The 25002-nt window shown below is 41.3% G+C and overlaps 1 long non-coding RNA gene across 1 annotated transcript in view; it reads right to left on the bottom strand.

Annotated features, from left to right (window-relative positions):
* The window catches only part of LOC311603112, a 48443-nt gene that overhangs the window by 22629 nt on the left and 812 nt on the right, over positions 1-25002 (bottom strand). The gene's annotated exons all lie outside the window — the stretch shown is intronic.

The raw sequence follows: 25002 nt of genomic DNA, 5'->3' as shown, positions 1-25002 counted from the left end.
ACAACCCACCCAGCAACAGCTGCCCAGTACCACCTTCTCTCCATGAAGACTGCAGTCACACAAGCCAGGTGGGCTTCCTCCTCAACTCCCGGTCTGACAGCTTGACCATCTAACGCAGGTGACGGTGACATGTCTTCTCTTTCCCTCACAGCATGGCCCCAGTTCTTAAGAAAGGTGTCGGTGAATGCTCCTGTGTAAAAATGTGCTTGGTTGTTTCCAGAGTCTGGCTAATTACAAACAAGGCTGCTATGAATATAGTCGAGCAAACGTCCTTGTTGTATGGTGGGGCATCTTTCCAGTATATTCCCAGGAATGGTATGACTGGGTCTTGAGGTAGAATTATTCCCAATTTTCTGAGAAAGCACCAGATTGATTTCCAAGGTGCTTGTACAAGTTTGCACTCCCACCAGCAATGAAGGAGCATTCCCCTTTCTCTATATCCTTGCCAGCATGTGCTGTCACTTGAGGTTTTTTTTATTTTAGCCATTCAGATAGGTGTAAGATGGAATTTCAGAGTTGTTTTGATTTGCATTTCCCTGACAACTAGGGATGTTGAGTATTTCTTTAAGTTTTTCTCAGCCATTTGATATTCCTCTGTTGAGAATTTTCTGTTTAGTTCTATACTCCATTTTTTAATTGGATTATTTGGTTTGGTGGTGTTTAATTTCTTGGGTTCATTATATACTTTAGATATTAGCCCTTTGTCAGATGTAGGGTTGGAGAAGGTCTCTCAGGCTGTAGGCTGTCATTTTGTTCTGTTGACAGTGTCCTTTGCCTTATAGAAGCTTTTCAGTTTCATGAAATCACATTTGTTAATTGTTGTTCTTAGACCCTGAGCTATTGGTGTTCTATTCAGGAAGTTGTCTCCTGTGTCAATGAGTTCAAGGTTCTTCCCCACTTTTTCTTCTAACAGATTTAGTGTGTCTGGTTTTATGTTGATGTCTTTAATCCATTTGGACTTCAGTTTTGTGCAGGGTGATAGATAGGGATCTATTTGCATTTTTATACATGTAGCCACCCAGTTAGACCAGCATCATTTGTTGAAGATGCTATCTTTTTTCTATTGTATGGATTTGGCTTCTTTATCAAAAATCAAGTGTCCATAAGTATGTGAGTTTATTCCTGGGTCTTCAATTCTATTCCATTGATCAACCAGCCTATTTCTATGCCCGTACCATGCTGTGTTTATTACTGTTGCTCTATAGTATAGCTTGGAATCCAAGATGGAGATTTCTCTAGAAACCCTTTTATTGTACAGGATTGTTTTAGCTATCCTGGTTTTTTTGTTTCTCCATATGAAGTTGAAAATTGATCTTTCAAGGTCTATAAAGAGTGGTGTGAGTATTTTGATGGGAATTGCATTGAATCAGTAGATTGCTTTTGGTAAGATGGCCATTTTTACTGTGTTGATTTGCCCAATCCATAAGCATGGGAGATCTTTCCATCTTCTGAAATATTCTTCAAATTTCTCTTCAGAGGTTTAAAGTTGTTTTTTTTTTTTCATATAAGTCCTTCGCATTCTTGGTTAGAGTTACACCAAGATACTTTATATTATTTGTGGCTATTGTGAAGGGTGTAATTTCCCTTACTTCTTTCTCAGCCAGTTTGCCATTTGTATACAGAAGGTTTACAGGTTTTTTTTTAGTTGACTTTGTATCCAGCCACTATGCTGAAGGTGTTTATCAGCTGTAGGAATTCCTTGATAGAATTTTTGAGGCCACATACATACTATATATATATATATATATATATATATATATATATCATATAATCTGCAAATAGTGATGGTTTGACTTCTTCCTTTCTAGTTTGTATCCCCCTGATCTCCTTCAGTTGTCTTATTGCTCTAGCTAGGACTTTAATTACTATATTGAAGAGATAAGGAGAAAGTAAACAACCTTGTCTTGTCCCTGATTTCAGTAGAATTGATTTAAGTTTCTCTTCATTTAGTTTTATGTTGGCTATAGCCTTGCTATATATTGTCTTTATTTTGTCTGGATATGTGCCTTGTACCCCTGCTCTCTCCAGGACTTTTAACATGAACGGGTGTTGGATTTTGTCAAACACTTTTTTTTTGTATCTAAGATGATCATGTGAATTTTTTCTTCCATTTTGTTGATATGATGAATTACATTGATGGATTTCCATATATTGAACCACCCTTGCATGCCTGGGAGGAAGCCTACTTGGTCATGGTGAATGATAGTTTTGATGTGTTCCTGAATTTGGTTTGCAAGTATTTTATTGAGTATTTTTACATCAAAGTTCGTAAGAGAAATTGGTCTGAAATTCTCTTTCTTTGTTGAGTTTTTCTGTGGTTTAAGTATCTAGGTGACTGTGGCTTCATAGAATGAGTTTGGTAATGTTCCTTCTGCAAGAGAATTGGTATTAGTTCTTATTTGAAGGTCTGGTAGAATTCTGTGCTGAATTCATCTGGTCCTGGCTTTTTGGGGAGTGGGAGGAGACTTTTGATGGCTACCTCTATTTCTTTAGGTGTGATAAGACTATTCATTTTGTTTACCAGATCTTGATTTAATTTTGGTAGTTAATAGCTATCAAGAAAATTGTCCATTTCATTTAGGTTTTCAAATTTTGTGGAATATAGGCTTTTGAAGTAAGACCTGATGATTCTTTGGATTTCTTCAGTGTCTGTCATTATGTCTCCCTTTTCATTTCTGATTTTGTTTATTTGAATACTCTCCCTCTGCCTTTTAGTTAGTTTGGCTAAGTTTGTCAATCTTGTTAATTTTTCTCAGATCAGCTCTTGGTTTCATTGATTCTTTGAATTGTTTTCTTTGTTTCAAATTTACTGACTTTAGACCTGAGTTTGATGATTTCCAGCTGTCTACTTCTCTTGGGTGTCTCTGCTTCTTTTTGTTCTAGAGCTATGCTGTTAAATTGCTAGATGTCCCTCGAAGAATGGATAAAGAAACTGTGGTGCATGTACACAATGGAATACTACTCAGCTATTAAAAACAAAGGAATCTTGAAATTTGCAGGCAAAAGGGTGGGTCTAGAGAATATCATCCTGAGTGAGGTAACCAAGACACAGAAAGACAATGTATGGTGTATACTCACTCATAAGCAGATATTAGCCACATAATAAAGAATAACTACACTAAAATACAGAGACTTAAACAGCAACCAAGGACCATGTATGATGTGAACCTAGACCCTCTGCTTAGATGTAGGAGCACAGTCTTCTTGTGGGTCCCAAAATGTGGAGAGTAAGGACTACTTCAGACATGCACTCTGGCCACCGAACTTGATCACTTCCCCCTGGCAGGGCGGCCTTGCCAGGCTACAGAAGAAGAGATTACAGGTAGTACAGATGGGACTTGATAGGCTGAGGTGAGATGTTAGGGGAGGAGGGCTCCCCTTTCTGAGGACCAAGGGTGGGAGGGAGAGGGGATGAGGGAGGGAGGGGGCATCCTGAGGGGATGGGGGGATACAATCAGCATATAAAGAATTTAAACTGAAGAACAAGCAAGTAACTTATATTGGTAATTCCCTTTATATAGGAATCACTCTGAGAATGGCTGAGACATGAATTTCCAGGCATAGACAATTCTGAATCCCTATGGATTATTATTAGATGCCATTCTTCATATGGAATGAATGAAGATTTACAGATGTTTTTTATTCTGCTCTTACAAAGAGCAGAGAACCAGTCTTAATTGTTCTCTGCATCATGCACACCTTAAACATTTATAATTTTAGGACTGTATAATGCTTGTGACAAACTATATGTTTTCAGAACAAAAGAACCAGACACTGACAGTGGATCAGACCTGACAGGATTCATTCCTCTCAGCATGCTGGACACTGACATTCTGTATCCTTCATGTTCCAGCACCAACTGCTTCAATTGATGTTTCTCATCAGAACAAGACAGCTCCCAGGACACTTTCAAAGAAAACTTCCAATCTCAATTGGTCCAGCATTTCAAACTGTTCCATCCAGGATTCTAATTAAGCCTAGAATTTCTCAACATTTAGAAACTGGACCACAAATGCTACCTAGCTTGTTTAACCATTTCCCTAATTTTATTTCTGCCCCCTACAAATGTATTATTCCTCCCAAATCAGCCAGAAGAAACATTAGAGAATGATGCCCCATTTCCTTTAAAGGGGGGAGGGGTTGGGTAGGTTTGTGGTTGCTTTCTTGGGCTATAGAGGGTTATTTTCAATGGGAGTTGATTACAAGTTATTATTGGTCTTATTTAGAGAGAAAACAAGGTTGGACTCAGGGATGTCTCTCTTTTCCTTTATCTTACATGATTAGTTTGGAGATAGGGGTTGAAAAGAAAGAAGAGGAAATATACAAATATATAGAGAAGATAGAACAAAAAAGTAGATTAGTGAATCTACTCCAAAACTTAATGCTTCAATTGCCACTCACAAGGTTATTTTTAATTCACTGGTAAAGAATTTTGTATATAGATGCAAAATAAGTAAATTCTAGATACAGTGATATATAATTCAATTGTAAGATTATTCTTCACATATATTGTATATATTTTTACTATAATATGAGGTATTGTACCCATATAACTCAATTAATAATACAAAGTTTACTTCCAATACTTTGAATGTGCAATTGCAAGTTGTTTAGGATAAATAAGATATACAAGTTGTTAGTTGACCATATCATGATCAATTATGAGTCTATTTTTTTATGAGTTTATTTTTATCACAAGAATATACATCTTAGGTGCAACAGATAGATATGATTCCACAGAAAGATAAGGTAAAATAGTTAGGTAAGGTCTTCAAAAACCTCAGAGACATACAGAATATGGCATTTAAAATGTTTTTTAAAGAATCATTGACAATGAGACAGGTTAACTCCTGGAAACATCCAGCCTACCTCAAAGAGGATGATGAGCATTAAAGAACCTCCTTATGGAGATAGTTTCAAATGTAGCAAACAAGCCACTGGGCAAAATGTCCTTGTTTATACCACTGACAGAATTCTGCCTTTAAAAAGGAAAGCTTGGAAGCAGTCAGAGTCTATGGCTAAACTCTGCCAAGAGAGGGTAAGCAAGTCCTCAATAGTTCCTGCCTCACAAATATGTCAGTCAGATAAATTGGGCCAGAAAGCTGAAGAAGATGTTCCAACATTATAGAGAACTTTGGATGACTCTTCAGGTAGCAAACTGTCTCTGACATCTTCTCATTTGTAAAGCTACTAACTTGCACTCATGGTATACTCAGATAATCAAGTTTATTCCTTCTCAAGTCTCTGATGGGGTTGAAGACCAGATAGTTTAGTTCTACAACTAAGCTTAGTTGTTTATGGGTTAAGATGTTTTTAGGTCTAGATAGAGGTTTTAAGTTGATAATGATGAGATATGATAGATATTGGTTTACATTCAGAATTTTAGATACAAAGATAGGAATGTGTTCTTCTTCAAGGCTGTCAAATACAAATAGCCAAAACACTTAGCATGTACATTTATATAATTTCTGATTGTGTCATGGTTCTTCTTGCTATAGGTAGTTTATTGTATATATGTGTAATAATAGAAATGTGTGTGTAAAAACTAAAAAAATTTAGTAAAAATCCACTCATAATACCATTAAATGTGCTTGGTGTATTATTAAGGAAAGAAGCAAGCACATCTTTAGACAAATTGGAAGACAAATTTAGAGTATGCAGCTAGATGGTGGTTTGGTTTGGTTTAGTTCTTTTAGCAGAAGAAACAAAATTGACCTTATATGATGGTGCATGCCCACAGCTTCAGCACTCCAGAACTCTAAGATCCCACTCAGGTATGTGCCAAGACTTTATCATTACATACATACATACACACATGCACACACATACATACAAAAGAGAAACAAGACAATGAACCCAATATCTCTAATGCAATAAACTAAGGCATAAGTTTGGGTGTTTCAGAAGATGAAAGTGGGTGCATCTTAGAGGTCTTGTCTTGGTAAGGGTGTGTGCAGACTGCACTTGGACATGAACACCAGCTTGTTCATCTCACCTGTGACAACAGCTGGACTGTGCTTCTAGAAATCACCCTGAAATTCATACACTCTTAAATCCAGATCCAGAAATTAAACTTTCCAGGACATCCTCTGGATACATAGCTTGAACTCCTTTGCAGGGTGGAGTGAAGGTTACCATCATAATCAACTATAGATAGAGGAGAGATAGATAGATAGATAGATAGATAGATAGATAGATAGATAGATAGACAGACAGACAGATACATACATACATACATACATACATACATAGATATAGATACATAGATACATAGATGATACATAGATACATAGATATAGATACATAGATGATACATAGATACATAGATAGCTATATAGATACATAGATAGATAGATAGATAGATAGATAGATAGATAGATAGATAGATAGATAGATAGATAGGGGTGCATCATGATGGAGTATATTCTTATTTAGTGGAAGCTTTTGTTTCTGCTTTTTTCCTGATTATGACGCCAGTGTCTCTATACTTTCTTTCCCAATACAGACTCAACTGTCTCATTTATTTATTTATTTTAATTTTTTTATTTTTCATGGCTCTCAGGTAGCTCATGTTGTCCTCTAGAAAGCAGTAAATAATTGCCCACCTGAACTGCTAGTTTCTCTCACAAACATATGGCAAGTTGTGCAGGCCTCTTAACTATTAGATTTCCATATCAAGTGCATGTTTTACTTAAATCTTTTACTTATAATACTTTTGAGTAAATCCAAACCAGCTGAATATATTCTGAAGCAGAAATTTTAGCAGAGGATTAAAGTTCTTTTTCATTTGTAACATTCATAGCATGGCCATTTTAGTGCAGAGGACACAGGCAGGACAATTAAAGATGTTGCCTATGAACTCAGAGGGAAGAAAGAAGAGAGACCTTTAGTTAAGTAACCACAAAAGAAACATTTCCTCAAACATATCCTTTTCCCAGACCAGAGAGGAGAATACATGATCATGCTCTGTAAGGACAGGAATCTGTGAGAGGGTTGCTGAGAAACTTATCTTTGGTTTCAGTTCTAAGAAGCCACTGATGTTTCTGTGATAAGGTACAAGCACTGAGCAAGCTGTCCTCCACACACATTCCTGTGGGATCAAAAACAACACACTCTTGGAGCTGAACATCAAAATGGTCATGCAGTGCATGAAATGGACACTGTTCTAGTTTCATTTCTGTTGCTCTGATAAAAATTCCTTGACAAAAAGCAGCTTTAGGAGAAGGGATTTATGTGGCTCACAGTTTCAGGTTACAGTCCTTTGTTGTCAAGAAAACAAGGTGGCAAGGACTTAAAATAGCTTACTCAACCATGCCCACTGTCAACACAGAAAGAAGAAACTCACACATGCTGTTTGCGCTTGTTACCGTCTCTACACAACACATCCAGGGGCCCTGCCTAGGGAATGGTGCTGCCAACGGTAGGCTGGACTTCCCCACATTGGTTAACAATCAAGGCATGATCACAGGTGAACCTCTCATTGACACTATCTTCCCAAATGACTCTGCTACGCCAAGGTAACAATTAAAACCAGACATCATGAACGCATTTATTGATAACCCAGCCATTCTATGGCTTCTCTGAGCTTCAGGTACAATGGAGATATAAAAACAGCAGCCAGTCAGCCCTGCAGTCAATACAGAGTATAAAGAAGGCCACATGATGTCCTAAACAGTGTCTGGCTGTCTAACATACAGTAGAAGCTCAATAAATGACTTTTTCTCTTTCTATCTTGAGAACCATTTTTCTATCTTATAGAACAAAATTGCTAAGAAATTGAAGCAGACATTCAGATATGTCTTAAAATAACATTTATTGTGGGCATCTGTGAAATAGCTCTTTGTCTTAGTTACTTTTCTATTGCTAAACACCATAGCCAAGGTAACTTATAAAAGAAAGCTTTCAGGGGTTAAAGTCCGTGATGGCAGAATAAAGGAGCATTTGAGAGCTCACATCTTAATCCAAAAGTGAAAGACTGGCCATTGCATTAGTGCTTTGAAACCTCTAAGCCCGCTCCAAGAGAAATACCTCCTTCAATAAGTCCACACCTCCTAATCCTTCCCAAACAATTCTACCAACTGGGAACCAGGAAGGAGCCATTCTCATTCAAACCTCAACAGTCTTTATATCATTTTGAATATATGCAAAATGGAAATTACATATCTTACCTTACCAACTTACAGTACTGAGGAAAAAAAAATCAGTGAGATGGGAAAAGACAATTCTAGACATGTGATGTTTATCAAACTCCTAAGCATCACTGCTCATCATTTCTCTTACATTTAATACAATCAATGATAATTGTATTACTTATTAGTTGTACTTAAATGTTGATAACATAATACTGACTATATGGGGATGTGGTGCATCCTTCTTTACCATTCTCTCTCTTAACCCTCATGAACTATAAGTTTCAGTTCATCCATCTATCACATAGGAAAAATTCTAGACCTCAGTTAAAGGGTACTAGAGAAATTAAGTGATATACTGACTTGTTATAAATAGAAGACAGTCTATATTTTCAGAATCCATGCAAGAAATAGTCAGCAGCCGAGAGCACCGTGTCGAAGGTAAGAACACAGTGGACCTTTGCAGTCACAAAGAGAGCTTAAAACACACTAGTGAGGAAGACAAAGTTGAATCTCCCACTTTTCCCATTTTCAGTTTTGGTCCCTGTTTCTCTGTTGTGACAAGATGAGCTAAGGGCTCAGGCTGAAAAGGGAAGGCTCCAAGGTAGGACATCACCTCCACACATTTCTGTGTTTACGGTTGGGCCCTTTTAACAAAAGATAAACATTATAATTGACCCCAACTTATGCAAAAGATGTTTCACATGACATGGAAGCTTCAGAAATGAAAACCCAATGCAACAGAGGAGTCTGTGAATTTCTGTACCAAGCTGGATGTGGCCATGGAGAGTTCTGGAGAACCATGACTAGACAAGGGGCCATGGCTCAACAGTTAGACTAAGACCTCTTCGTTTAGGGTCTTCTCTGCCAAAGATCAGAGTTAAAGTCTCTTGTATTGTATGGCAGACATCTCTCCTATTAGGGTCTGAGGAGGTGCAGAAAGAGGGCAGAAGACTTCATGGCTTGCTTCAGAAGACAGAGGAGAAAGATCAGAAACACCTTCCTGCCTCTGCTGTTTCCTCAAATGCGGAGGGTGCCATAATTCTAGCATGCACACACACACACACACACACACACACACACACACACACGCTCACGTGAACACAGAGGCATTGAAGAGACTCAGCCAAGAGGATAAGTGCTGGTTTTAGGTCAGCCTGGGCTGTACAGGGAGTCTAGATCAGCTTGGACTACAATAAGGTCCCATCTCACATACATACATACATACATACATACATACATACATACATACATGAAGCAGAGAAGCAAAAGCATGCACACAGGCATCCATCCCTTACTTCTGACAACTTTAGGTTTGCCAGTTTCTCAGCAGTTCAAGGGACTCACTGAGCAGCAGAAACTGATAGGATTGTTACAATTAAAATACAACTGATGAGCCTTCTATTTAAATATGACAGACTAATAAGTACATTTCTCTTCAAACTCTACTAAAATAATGGTCATGCTTAAATTATGGGAAGCACTAGGTAGATGGCCTGTGACAAACGACCAGAAAAAGTTAAAACATAAACTAAGAGGAAAGATGGCTTTGTCACCTACTCCAGGAAAATTTAAGAAATGGAGTCATCAGCTGGGCTTAATGGTGCATGCATGTAGTCTAAATACACAGAACTGATTGTGGGAGGCACAGACCTTTTTGTGATTCTTAAAGAGAAAGTGCTACCCTGAGGCCTTGATTCCGCCTATCTGTCCTCAGTGTGAGACTGAGGGAAATAAATCCATTCAAAATCCTGCTACTGAGAGCCGTGGAATTGGAGAGCCACTTATTAACATTCCAACAGTCTTTTTTTCCTTAATCTGTCTATCTGTCTATCATCATCTATCTATTTATTGGTCATTTTTGAGACAGGGTTTCTCTGTGTAGCCCTGGCTGTCCTGGAATTCACTCTGTAGACCAGGCTGGCCTCAAACTCAGAGATCCAATTGTCTCTAAAGGCATGCAGCACCACTGCCAGGCACTAACAATCTTTTCAAAGCCAGCTCAAGGTAGCAGAACGTCCCCTTCAACAGTCTGGACAACACCAGAACACAGAGTAAAAGCAGGAGCCAAGGAAGTCAGCCTGGTCAGAAGTGTTCTCTGTATCCACTGCTCAGCCTCAAATGCAGTCTCGAATTACACTCTGCATGCTTGGTTTCTAGGTTGAAGAAAATGTCAACATCCTCATCAAGTGAATAGGCTATAGGTGCCCCTTTCTCTTTACATGACTTCGTTTAAAAGCAAGGTTTTTAAACAATTATTTTAATCATCTGGGTTTCATTATCTGACATAAATGTTTTTGTTTCCTTTCAGTTTTTCCTTTGTTTTTTCAATGCTGGGATCAAACCTAAGGCCTTGACCATGCTATGCTAGATAAGTGTGCTATCTCTGAGCCACAACCTCACCTGTTGGATACACACACACACACACACACACACACACACACACACACACACACACATTTGAGACAGGGTCTCATGGAGCTCAAACTGGCCTTGAACTTGCTATATAGTGAAGATGACCTTGAGTTTCTTATTCTCCTGCCTCTGCCAACCAAGGGCTGGGATTACAGCCTTGTGCCACAATGTCTTGTTTTATGTGGTGCTAGCAGTCAAAGCCAGGACTTCATACATGCTAGGTAAACACACTACCAACAGAAGCCCACAGAGTTTTGAAATAGGGTCTGTTTTAGTTACTATTCAATTGTTATGAAAAAACACCATTACCAAGGTGACTGCTCAAAGGAAGCATTTAACTGGGGCTTGCTTACAGTTACAGAGGGTTAAGTCCATAATCACCATGACAGGGAGTGTGGGAGTGTGCCAGCAAGCACGGCACTGGAGCCGCAGCTGACAGTTCTAGTAGGCAAGTTGCAGGCAGGAGAGAAAGAGGGAGAGAGAGAGAGAGAGAGAGAGAGAGAGAGAGAGAGAGAGAGAGAGAGAGAGAGAGAGAGAGACTGGTTTTGGTGTGGGCTTTTGAAATTTCAAAGCCCATTCATAATAACATGCCTCATCCAACAAGGCCACACCTACTTTGACAAGGCCACCCCTCCTAAACCTTCCCAGACAGTCCACTAACTGGGGACCAAGCATTCAAATATATGAGCCTATTGAGCCATTTTTATTCAAACTATGACAGAGTCAAAGCCAACCTACACTTCACAAGTTCTGAGATTACAGGTAGGTCCCACCTCAGTTACATATTTTCTGCTTCTTGCAACGAAAGATCTATTTTACCTCAGACACCAGTTTAAACATGGAAGTCCTTAAGGCAATCTTCGGGTCAAATACCTGGTTATAAAAAGAGCAGTGATCACCATCATGCTTGGGTTCCATGGTGTCTCTAACATGCCACAGAACTAGGAAAGCTCTTGTGACTACTACTGTGCTAGCAACAGGACCCTGACTGAAGAGAGCAGAGAGCACAGTCTGGGAGAGCCTGTGTGCAAAGCTCTGTAACTCCAGGGACTCACTACCTTAGACACCCAGCATGACAACTCAGATGGACTACTGTAAGCAGAGATACTGACCCAACTTCCAGCATCCAGAATTTTGGGGATTCATCACATGAGAATGGCTACACCAAGAGGCTCTCACAGCCCAAACCATCTAACCACATGCTTGTCCTTTCTGGGCTAGACAGACCCCATCTTGAGTCATCTCATTAGCATAAACTATCAGGTCATGTGTGGAGTGTGTTGGCTACCATCAACAGCAAAGACACTCCCCTTGAGGCAGGAGCAAAGACAATGGCCACACATCTTTTTCAGTGAATTCTCACTCCAGTGAGTCTCGGTCATGGTTAAAAGATGGAGGTCACTAGAAACAAGTGTGGCTCTCAGTTACATAAGACAAACTAGGTCTCGATGAATGCCAAACACATATTCAGATGAAATGGAGGGTTCCACTACTTGCATGGGGCTGCAAAGAAAAGGCAGCCTGCTGAATCAAATTATAAACTAGACTTTTTAAAAAAAAATGTCAAATCTAATCCTTCAGTGTTGATCTACCAGTTAGTGAGAAGGATGAGAGTACCAAAAGAAGTAAGTATTGTCACCTTGAAACTAATTATTGGAGGTGATATAACTAAACACTGATTTAAAAAAAAAAACTCTTCTAAAATACCCAAGGACATCCTCCTCCATTCCTGCCCCACCCCCAAAAAAATTCAAAAAGTATGAAATATAAAAAAATCTAATTGTGCAGAGGCTGAAAATGTGCTTTGTGAAGTCCTGAAGAGTGCAATTTCACAGCTCGGGCACTCCCCAGGCATGGGTGAGGCACTCCTGGGGGCCCATCCAGTCCAGCATACCCTGTACCACACAGCCTTTCCCAGTGTGATGATCCCACAGAGGAGCAGTGGAAGTTCTTATCATGACAAATACTCAACTTGGAAAACAGAATGTTCTTGTAGGAAAGTGAAACAGCTCTGAGAAATGTTCCTCTAAAGATTTCAAAGAGCATATTCATGTGTGTGTGAGCATGTGTGTCCCTGTATGTGTGTGTGCATCTAGGGAGTGTGTGTACATGTGTGTGTGTGAGCATGTGTGTCCCTGTATGTGTGTGTGCTTCTGGGGAGTGTGTGTACGTGTGTGTGTGTGTGTGTGTGTGTGTGTGTGTGTGTGTGTGTGTGTTTAAAAGGAAAAATTGTGAGGTCTCATCTGTTTCCTGACATGTGCTCCCTTTCTTTGAGTTTTCTGAAATGTCAAGTCTACTAGATTGACATGATCTGCCTAGAACTCTAAGAGAAGAGCGAGGAAGAACTATCACAGGAAAACAAAACATGGACTCCCACACTCAGGGAGTTTACAACCTATCTCACAGTATTTCCTTTACATTGATAACATAATAAGTATCTTGAGAATGCAGAGAGAATAAAAATTGAGAATCCACTGAATCTGAAGAAAGACCTGAAATTTAATTTCTTTGCCTAGAACTCTAAGAATCCAAGGTGAAACAATGTAAAACTTAAGCTGAGTTAAAGAAAAGAAAAAACACTATAGGAATTTTAGCCCATAGGGAATGAGGGATATAGAGATACCCTAGAGACGAGAGCTAGTGCTTGGGAAAGCTCACACATGGGAGAGAGAAAATGTTCCCCAAGGAAGCTTGTGGGACGGGAGAATAACCTGAGAGAGAAGGACTGGTCTACTTCATGTTACAATAATTAAATGCTTGGGAGAAGTCATAAAGAGGCTTGAGTTCATGGTTCAGGAGGTTGAGAGACTGTGTAAAGGTAATGTGGCTGGCAGAGTCTCAAAGCAGCATAGAATGTCACGTGGCAATGTCAAGAGACAGGGACTGGATACCAGTGATGTGTCTACCTAGTATCTCTAGGGCCAAGAGGATTCAATCCTAGAAGTCTCACCTATGATCTAAAGCTATCAATGTTCATAAGAGAAATTGGTATGAAATTCTCTTTCTTTGTTGGGTCTTTGTGAGGCTTAGGTATCAAAGTAACTGTGACCTCATAGAATGAGTTTGGTAATGTTCCATCTAGTTCTATCTTTTGGAGTAGTTTGAAGAGTAACGGTATTAGCTCTTCTTTGAAGATCTGGTAGAATTCTGCACTGAAACCATCTGGCCCTGGCCCATAATACGGGCTTTTTTTGGTTGGGAGACTATTAATGATTGCTTCTATTTCTGTAGAGGAAATAGGACTATTTAGCCTGTTTATCTGATCTTGATTCAATTTGGGTAAGTGGACTTGATCAAGAAAATTGTTCATTTCCCTTAGATTTTTCACATTTTGTGGCATATATGCCTTTGAAGTAGGATCTTATGATTCTTTTTATTTCTTCAGTGTCTGTTGTTATGTCTCCCTTTTCATTTCTGATTTTGTTGATTTGGATAGTATCTCTCTGCCTTTTAGTTAGTTTGGCTAATGATTTGTCTATCTTGTTGATTTTCTCAAAGAGCCAGCTTCTGGTTTTGTTGGTTCTTTTAATTGTTCTCTTTGCTTCTAATTTATTGATTTTGGCCTTGAGTTTGATTATTTCCAGACATATACTCCTCTTGGGTGTTTCTGCCTTTTTTTCCCCTAGGGTTTTCAGGTGTGTCATTAAGTTGCTTATATGGGATGTTTTCTATTTCTTTATAAATTCACTTAATGCTATGAATTTTCTTCTTAGCACAGCTTTCAATGTGTTCCACAATTTGGGTATGCTGTTCCTTTGTTTTCATTGAATTTCAATGCTTTGCAAAGTTCCTACCTCTGGACACTGCAGGAAGATTAAGTGTCCACCCTTTCTCTACCTCACAAAGAGGAGTGAACTGCACTATATGTTTGATACCTTTGAGAAAACTCAAACCATTTCCAAACCACAGCAAATACAAAGCATGGCCCGTGCCTCTGAGAACACTGACACAGCAAGTATGAACCGTGGCCAGTGTTCCTGCGTGGATATCCATGGCTCTTAAACCTGTTCAGATAGACAAAGAGAATCGGTTATTTCTCTATTTTCTAATGACAACTTCAAAGGTTTACAGGATAGAGAAACAGCAAATAATACAGTAGGTATCTGAATAGGACTGTGGTCTCTATTCTAGGGTGAAAAAAAAAGTATTATCTCTTAGAGAAACAGTATTACTTAATTATGTGATGGCCCAGAAGGTACTTTTCTGACCCCATATTTTTCTGTGATCCATAATACGGGTGAAATTCAAACATATAAACAGGCATTCATGGGGAATCAGCATCAGAGGAAAAACAACCAGCCTTCAGAGACTTCAATTCTAACAAACGTTCTTCAAATTCCAGCCATGATGGGTACAGGCTGATAATTCAAACTAACATCATTTTAACGTCACAAACCTGGGAGAACTGGAGAATTCACTGAATGAACAGAATTAGTATTTCAACAAAATATAAGATTATATGATGGTTGCAAGCTGACCAGATGTATTTAAACAAAAATAAACCCAGTGTTTCAGTGTTAGGTGTAGAACGTGTAGCTTGATAACGTAAGTAGAAAGAAGTAGGAATTGCAAATGTATCATTTTCCCTAACACAAAAGAGAAACAGATTTGGGCTGTGTTTAAAGATGTCAGTGTCCACAGACAGTGCAGGCAGGGACAGTCCAGTATATTCTGCCCAGACAGCACCATGTGGTGTCACCACCACACACTCAAGATAAGACTGTAAAGGGCCAAGGTGGGTACAACCCTGAGAAGAACACAAGTGTCACTCTCAGTGTCATTTGCTCTCTAGGGCCAAAGTGGAAAACATCAGCCTAGGGAATTAATGGCTGACTTCAGTGTCTGGAAGTCTCACCAAGGGGTTAGATCGATTTTTTTGTTTTGTAACTCCAAAACTTTCCAAATCCCAGGGCACAGGATGAGACAAAGTACCTTTGTGCTGTTTTCAAGTGCATGAGGCAAGCCATGGTGTGTGGTTTGAATACTGAGAGTCAGAAAATTTCAGGACTCTGAGCAACTTGTAAGATGGTATTTGAAGTTCAATATGATGTTCTAGAAAATCTGGGTCTTATATTAAAAGAATGTAATCATAACAAATGAGTAGAAATGTGGGAATGATAACTTTTAGCTCAATATAAAAAATAATATTCCAAAAAAAAAGAGTGAAAATTAACCTTAGCACAAACACTAGTCCATGTTCTATCTGCCTATATTAAATGGGCATATTTACTGTGAATCTGATAGGTAGCAACTACCACTGTACCATCGATTCACTCAGAGCATGAAGTGGAAGACAAGCAAAAGAGCTTTATGAAACCCAGAATCAGAGGGAAAATGTTTAATAGAATGTTCAATAAAGTTCAGACTCGGAGACTAGAGAGCAAATGGTACTGAGAGTGGACACTTTTGTTCTTCTCAGGGTTGGTTTCAGTTGAAACAATGATATTAACCTGGAATGAGAAATGCATGTAGTGAAGGGATTGACATAATGCAGGAAGGCCTAAGTCAGAAAAGAAGTAACTACAACAAATATTATTTTTCTTGTTGTTGTTGTTGTTATTGTTGTTGTTGTTGTTGTTGTTGCTTTTGTTGTTAATAGTAGTTGTTATAGTAGTGTATAGTGGATGGATTTAGCAGCCATTGCTAATAATGTTGGAACAATCAAGACTTATGCTGAATAACTAAGACTGTTGTTGGTGATATAGTTCCTTGACACATTGAAGCTCTATTCATTCAGAGAAAACACATTTTTGTTAAAGATGAATTTGGTCCTAGACAAGAATTTGAAGAACATGAAGAATAGCCACATGGCGAGATCAAGAAGGCAGCTAGATCTGGCTTATATTTTCAGACGTTTGGGCCATTATCATCATGGCAGGAAGCATGTAGCACAGTTTCTTTATCCATTCTTCAACTGAGGAACACTTAGGCTGTTTCCAGGTTCTGGCTATTATGAATAAGGCTGCTATGAACATGGTTGAGCATATGTCCTTGTTGTGTGGTGGAGCATTTTCTGGATATATTCCAAGGAGTGGAGTAGCTGGGTCTTGAGGAAGCTGAGGAAGCCCTATTCCGAGTTTTTTGAGAAAGTGCCAGATAAATTTCCAAAGTGGTTGCACAAGTTTGCATTCCCACCAGCAATGAAGGAGTGTTCCTCTTTCTCCACATCCTCTCCAGCATATGGTGTTGCTTGAGGTTTTTATCTTAGCCATTCTGATGGGTGTAAGATGGAATTTCCATTTTTGACCACCTCCCTTTGGTGAGGAGGCCTGATGGCAATCAAAGAAAGAATAAGCAGGCTACCAAGATGAGATTTGATAGCCTATGACCATATCATGGAGGAGGAGGTCGTCCCCCTCGGTCTTAGACCTAGGGGAGGGGAATAGGGTGAAAGTGGGAGGGAGGCAGGAATGGAAGGATACAAGTGATAGGATAACAATTGAGTTGTAATCTGAATAAATTAATAAAATTAAAATTTAAAAAAGAAAATACGGAAAAGGTCCTTTAAAAAGACGAATATCAAAGAATTGAAAAATATCACAAGAAAAATTTTCAGCAGCAGCATTGTTCACTACAAGGCAGGCAGTTAAGACTACAGTATCCTCTGGGGAAATTATGCCCAATTTTTAAGTCTATACCCAGACAAACTATGAATGTAGAGTGAAGGTAGACATCCAGGTAAGATGGAAGACTAGATGCTGCGGATGTGTGACAAAGTGAAGTTTCAAAATAAGAAAGAAAGAAGGAGAGAAAGAGCTTCCTGGGTCCAGGAAATGGACAGTAGGACAGCTGCAAAACAAAGAAACAGTAGAAAAAAAAAAAAAAAAGAGGGGGGCCAAAAAGAGGAAAGGCAAGGCAAGCACAACCCCACCAGGGCACCTGGAGGCAGAAGCCTCATGTGAAAGAAAGTCCTGGTGAAAAGAAGTTGGCTTTGCCATCCACAGGACAAGCCCACAGCCTCACAAGTATTAGAGCTGGCTGCTGCTCCAGCCAATTGTAGATCAGCAATAGAGAGATGTGTCCTCAGGCCTGAGGGTAACTTCAGGCACCATCTTGAGAGAATGCTGAGCTACCCTAGGTGCCTAAAACTAGGACCATTGTAATGAGTGAGCCTAGATTCAACCTGCCACAGCCCCAGGGTGAGAACTGCCTTGGGAAACAGGGAAAGCAGTGAATTTTCTGTCGAAAGTGAGGCCCACCTGTGGTGCCTGTGAACAGAGGGTAGTCCACTGGGAACAACTCAGCCATTCAATAGCCTTGAGCTTGAAACCAGCAGTTTGCTCAACCTCAGGACCCCACTATCTGCCATGAAGCTCATGGCTTCATGAACTTGGACCTCCACAGCTGCATCTCTCCATTGATGTCCAGTTGGTTTGAAAGCTCAAAGGCGTGTCCATATCTCAGTACTGAGGTGGCTTTCCCAACCGCACCTTTGGGGCTGCAAACCAAGCAAGAGTAGGAGAGCCTGCCTACTGGACAGATAGGCATACAGAGTATTGTCAATGATGGCTCCCATTATGAAAAGGTGGGATGGGGTGGAGAAGAATCTGCCAAAGAGAAACGTCAGACACTTGTCCAGTTCTGTACAGACTAATAAGGAAGAGCTGCAAACACTGCATACAAAAAGAAATTTTAAAAACCTCCAAAGCCTATGAGACGGCTCCAAGAATAAGGATGTTTGTGTTGCAACCCTGGTAATCTGTGTTTGATCCCTGGAATTCATATAATGGTGGGAGAAGAGAACTTACTTCACAAAGTTGTCTTCTCTCCTCCACACACAGGCCATGACATGCATGCCTACAGACAGAAAGATGGCGGTGAATAAACGAATGTTTAAAACCACTGTTAATAAATGGGCAAATGAACTGAATAGATAGATGTTAAGGGGAAAAATGTGAATGACTAATAACTATTTGACATTTTTATTCAATACACTCAGTGATGAGAAAAAATTAAATTAAAGCTATTTTTGAAATTCTGTCAGCCGAGTCAGTATTGCTACCACCAAGAAAACAGAAGACAGCAAATGCTGGTGGGAATGTGGAGAAGAAAAAGGCTTCCACGCTGCCGGTGTAACAGAAACCAGCAAGACCAGCATGGAGATTCCACAAAAACCTAAGTGTAGAAATATCACGTGATACATGAAAGTAGAAAGGGTGCTATGACATGGAGGGAGGGATGTGAAAGGGGGCCTGGGATACATGCTCTAGAAGAGCAGGAAGGCGGCAGTCAGTGCTTAGGGAGAGGACCAGCAGTGATGGGGAAGGAGGGATGCAATGGGTGGAGGAGCAAAGAGGACCAGCAGTGATGGGGAAGGAGGGATGCAATGGGTGGAGGAGCAAAGACGACCAGCAGTGATGGGGAAGGAGGGATGCAATGGGTGGAGGAGCAAAGAGGACCAGCAGTGATGGGGAAGGAGGGATGCAATGGGTGGAGGAGCAAAGACGACCAGAAGTGATGGGGAAGGAGGGATGCAATGGGTGGAGGAGCAAAGAGGACCAGCAGTGATGGGGAAGGAGGGATGCAATGGGTAGAGGAGCAAAGAGGACCAGCAGTGATGGGGAAGGAGGGATGCAATGGGTGGAGGAGCAAAGAGGACCAGCAGTGATGGGGAAGGAGGGATGCAATGGGTGGAGGAGCAAAGACGACCAGAAGTGATGGGGAAGGAGGGATGCAATGGGTGGAGGAGCAAAGAGGACCAGCAGTGATGGGGAAGGAGGGATGCAATGGGTAGAGGAGCAAAGAGGACCAGCAGTGATGGGGAAGGAGGGATGCAATGGGTGGAGGAGCAAAGAGGACCAGGAGTGGTGGGGAAGGAGGGATGCAATGGGTGGAGGAGCAAAGAGGACCAGCAGTGATGGGGAAGGAGGGATGCAATGGGTGGAGGAGCAAAGAGGACCAGCAGTGATGGGGAAGGAGGGATGCAATGGGTGGAGGAGCAAAGAGGACCAGCAGTGATGGGGAAGGAGGGATGCAATGGGTGGAGGAGCAAAGAGGACCAGCAGTGATCGGGAAGGAGGGATGCAATGGGTGGAGGAGCAAAGAGGACCAGCAGTGATGGGGAAGGAGGGATGCAATGGGTGGAGGAGCAAAGAGGACCAGCAGTGATGGGGAAGGAGGGATGCAATGGGTGGAGGAGCAAAGAGGACCAGCAGTGATGGGGAAGGAGGGATGCAATGGGTGGAGGAGCATGTGAGATCAACACAGGATGATATGTGCATGGAAACGTCACAGCAGGATGCATTTCCCTGTACACTAACAAAACAACACTTACAAGGAAAATCCATTTTGGTTTGTTTGGGTTTTTTTTTTTTCTTTCTCAGAAAACTTCTACAAGATAAACTTCTGCAAAAAACAAAGGAAGGCATTACTGGAAAAGAATAAAGGCAGTGTGGGAGATTTGGGCAAAAGAGGTGAAAAGGACTCGGGGTATAAGAAGAAAGCAAGGTCTGTGGGCAGCCATTTTATGGGGCCACCATTTCAGATTAAAATGGGACAGCAAAAGGGCTCTGAGAGATAGGATTCCAGAAGAAAATAAAAATAATAGTTCTATGACAGGCTCGTCGTAAGGAAGAATGGGTTGTGAGGCATTTGACAGAGTTATAAGCGAAGGAGAGAAACATATCAAGAGATTGGAAGAAAGCTAAGTAAAATGTGTTAAGAGGCCAAAGGAACTTCTGGAAAACCAAAATGAAGCACAAGGGAAGAAAACCATTCATAACGTAGTTCCGTGCTCTGCACTGAACCAGTGTCAACAGTTACTAACTAGGAAGAGAATGACCATGCATGTTATCAGGCGCATGACAAAGATACAAGGAGACGAAATGTGTATGAGTGATGGGATGTCATATCAGAAATCTATTTCTGTGTAACACATCACTCCCACACAGGGAACTGAAACAACTGCAGTCTTAGCTGCACATAGCTTAGCAACTTGGACTGGCCTCCGATGGGCAGGCCTTCAGTCACGGCTCCTCACACCTGGGGGACCTGGTGAAGACAAAATACACAGAAAGGTTCCTACTCGTATGGAGGGCTGGTGATGGCTGGCAGCTGGCGGTGGCTGGCAGGCCTAAAGGCCTCAGCAAGGACACTGTGCTTCTGTGTTTTATGTGGGCTACCACACTTCCATGGATAAGACTCAGCTTATCTACTGAAAGCCTCAGGACAGTGCCCCTCAAGGGCAAGAGCAAAGGTGAGTCGTTTCTCTATCTAGTTTTAGAATGGATTCCCAGAATACCTTCTTGTTCAAAGCAAGTCATCAGGCCCTCCCAGAGTCAAACGGAGAGGAAATAAATTCTGTCTCTTGGTAAGGGACATTACAAGCATGGACAGGGGGATTTATTGCAGGCTCATTTCAAACACTCTACTATAGTAGTGGCACATAAGACTGTGTAGTGACTCCAGAGTGAGAAAGCAGTATGAAACATAATGTGGAAATCAGCAAATAACCATTTAGAAATGAGGAAATTAAGACAAATAGCTAAGGGTCCAAAGTGCTGACTCTGAAGAAAGGGTGGAGTAGAGAGAGGCAGGGGAGGGGCTGCTGTTGTGTATGATGTCACCTAGGACAGTCTGCCATTTAAAACTGCATGTGTGACTGCTGTAAAAAGCAAAAGTCAACCATAGGTGAGCCAAATAACCATTCCAAAGTCTGTCCTAGATTCCGAACAGTTGAAAGTAGGGTCTTGAACAGACACAGACACCAATGTTCATTTATCTCAGTATTAGTCAGAGTGGCCCAAGGCAGAAACCCAAGCATCTCAATAGCCAAACAAAGTGAGATATGTATGTACAGAGGAATAGGCACTGACCGATTCCACAGCACACGAGCCTTGATGATGCTGAGAGGAGCCGACACAGAGACCACTACTGCATGAGCACCCTCTCACCCAAAGCTTCTAGGGTAGCCGAGGTCATAAGGATGAGAAGAAGGGTGGTGGTAGTTTCCAGGTGCTGGGGCTGAGAGAAACAATGAGTTATTTACTGAATTTCATGAATATGGATTGGGGTTTGAAGATTCTTTTTAAAATGGAAAATAGATGCTAATAGTGGTTATGTGACAATGCAAAGACGCGCATAATGCCACTGAACTATGTGCTCAACATGGTGAAATTGTTTTTATATATTTAATACAACAGAAAAGAAATATAGATGTGGCCCTGCCCCCTTTCTCCAAAATAGGTTTGTTCATGAAAGCATGGAAAGCTCTGGAATGACTCTTAGTTAATGCTCCTATTGTTGAGATGAAACACCATGAACAAACAGCAAGTTGGGGAAGAAAGGGATTATGCAGAGTACACATCAACATCCCTGTTCAGCATCTAAGGAAGTCAGGACGGGAACTCAAACAGGGGAGAAGCCCGGAGGCAGGAGCTGATGCAGAGGCCATGAAGGGGTGCTGCTCACTGACTTGCTCATCAAGGCTTGCTCAGCCTGCTTTCTTATAGAACCCAGGACCACCATCCCAGGGATGGTACCACCCACACTGGGCTGGGTCCTCTCTCATTGATGACTAATTAAGAAGGTGCCATACAAGCTTGCCTACAGCTGGAAGAGAGATCTTAGAGAAAAGGATAGTTCTAAGGATTGCCTACTTGTTCTCATTTTCTTTTCTTTCCTTCTTTTTATGAAGAGAAGACTTGCACACACTCATAAGCTAACTGGTACAGACTTGAAGTTCCTCATTGCTGAAAAGATAAGTATAGGAGTGAGTGTCTGCTGAAGATCTCTGAGGGGTAAATAAAGCTCCCTCCCACTGGAGGTGATAAAGAAATCTAGGTGAACCCCTCCCATCATGAAATTGCCACAGATGACAGCAACGTCTCCCTCTGTTCCTGAAAAAAAATCCTTGTAAAGTTATACAGGCCTAAAAAAATCCTATAAGGGAAATACATCAGATGACAAGGGCATTTACCAAGCTCCTTCCATTTATCAATCTCTCTGACTGGGGAACTAGTCTGGGGAAAAGAGTATTTTTATACAGAATATCGGGATCAAAATGTCTGCATATTGTCAGTGGTGTTTCTCTAAGGGATGAGCTATAAATACTTTTCTGGTTTAAAGGGCAAAGTCTCGGCAGTCACAGAACAAGTCTCAAGAAATGTGGCTCATGGTAGTCAGAGGCATCTGAGCCTACGAGGAATGGATTCTCCTGTTAAGGAGGAGCCATCAATGGGTTGAGATGGAAGAAGAAGAAACGGAGAGAGGAGTGCCCCAGAGCAACCACAGGAGAGAAGATTCTCCCTGCATGTTCGGGTTTCTGTTGCTATGAAAAGACACCATAACCATGGCAACGATTATGAGAAAAACACTTCATTGGGGGCTTGGCTTACAGTTTGAGAGGTTTAGTGCATTATCATCATGGCAGGAAGCATGGAGGCATACAAGCAGATATGGTGCTGGAGAAGGGGCTGAGAATTCTGTATCTGGATTGGCAGGCTGCTGCCCCATGTCTGCTCCTCCCCTAGGGGTATTCAGGATAGTTGAGTACTGAGCTGGACTGGAGGGAGGACTGGAGCCAAGCAGGGGGTGCAATGAAGAATCTCAGTCAGTGGTGAGTGTGAGAGAAACAGCCTTCTCTTCTCAAGAGACAGCTTTTTAAATTGGGGAGAACAAACCTTTGGGGAGTAAGCAGAAGCTTTCTGGGTAAGTGTACATCATTATCCAGGGCCAAGGTGCTAGGAATGCCTTATTTGCATGATGAGGAATTGCAGATGCTTGCTGGACATGACCTTATAAGGAGAAAGGCTAACCTCTGGCCACCAGCCTACATGACCACCTCAATGTGGGGGCTGTAAGGCTGCATGCACTAGGACATATGGGCCCAGGGAAGGCAGGGATTGGTCTTACTCCTGCTAGTCTCAAGATTTTCAGAGTTTGGACACACCTCGACCTCACTCTTGTTCCAGGCAGGCCTCCCCAGTCACAGAGCTCTCCCTGGTCTCACAGCAGGCAGAAGTGAATACCTCATCCATGTGGCTTGAGAATCTGAGAGTTCAAAGCATGCCCCCTACTAAGACACCTCCTCCAACAGAGCCACACCCACTCCAACAAGGCCTCGCTTAACAATAGTGCCCCTCCCTACAGATTTTTGGGGGCCATACCCCACTCCCTAGCCCCCACAGACTTGTAGCCATATAATGATACTTCAAAAGCCCCCGTAGTCTATAACAGTCTGAAACTTGTTTAAAAGTCCAAAGTTCAAAGTCTCTGATAAGACTCATGCAATCTCTTAACTGTAATCCTCTGTAAAATCAAAATGAAAAAGCAGGTTGCATACTTCCAACAAACAGTGGCATAGGATATACACTGACATTCCAAAAGGGAGCACATCGAGGAAATACTGGACCAAAGCAAGACCAAAAACCAGCTGGGCAGACTCTGAACTCTGGGATATCAAAGCACTTTTCAGACCTCCAACTCCTTTCAACTCTTGTTGACTGCAACACACTTCTATCTCTTGGGCTGGTTCCACTTCCTGTTAGCAGCATTCCTTGGCAGCTATCTATGCCTCTGGCATATCCAACATTTTGGAGTCACCCAAGCAATCCAGCTTCACAGAACAGCCTCTCTGGGCCTCCCTGCAGGGACACCTCTGACACATGCCTGGCCTCTGCATCTTTCCTTAGTCTCAGAGGAAGATTCCATAACCCGTTTCTTCTACCCTTGGCCAAAGCTGCCAAGTTCTGCTGCTTGCTAGAGCTGGAACATACCCCCTCTTGGTCAATTAGATCTTCACTAGACTTCCGGTTTCGATGGTTTCTTTTACTGGCTAAACTTCACTATGCTGAAACTTGATCTGCAGATCAGGTTGGCCTTGACCTCAGAGATCCACCTGCCTCTGCTTCTGGAGTGTTCCACCATGCCTGGCTCTGAGCTTTTCCTTGAATTCTTTTTCACAAGTTGGAACCTTAACTGGGTAGGATCGTTCCCTGAGGTCACCACTCCCTTTATTCCATTTAACATCAGGATTTTTTATAATCTGTTTATCTCGTTGAATAATTACTTAGCTCCATTCCACTTCCTGATGCCCTCTTTATCCTAGAACTTCCATTTTTGTAATTTTCCTTACTGAGCTTTCTCCTTTTCATTACAGATCTTTATAAGAGTGAATAACACACACAGCAGATAACAACACAACAGAGTCAATTCTAGGCTATGTTGAAATTTCCTTTGCCAATTCAACTAATCCAAATCTTTAATTTAGCCTCACTCAGATTTTTTTGGACAAGGGCAAAAAGCAGCCATATAACACCAAAATATAACAAGAATGACCCCCAGACCACATGCTAGTCTTCTTCTCCTATGAAACCTTTGAGCCACACCCCCACAGTTCCCCCTCAGCACCACTGTCTTCTGTGCTCTTTCCAGGCCCCAATAAGCCCTACTGAAAATGTCTAGTTGCTTTTCTAGTCCAAAGTCCCAAATTGCTTCATAATTCCTCCAAACAAAAAAA

The sequence above is a fragment of the Acomys minous genome (genome assembly GCF_964271855.1).
Source record: "Acomys minous genome assembly, chromosome: 8".
Taxonomy (NCBI): domain Eukaryota; kingdom Metazoa; phylum Chordata; class Mammalia; order Rodentia; family Muridae; genus Acomys; species Acomys minous.
Note: the sequence above shows the minus strand (reverse complement) of the source record. Positions and strands in the feature narration are given on the sequence as shown.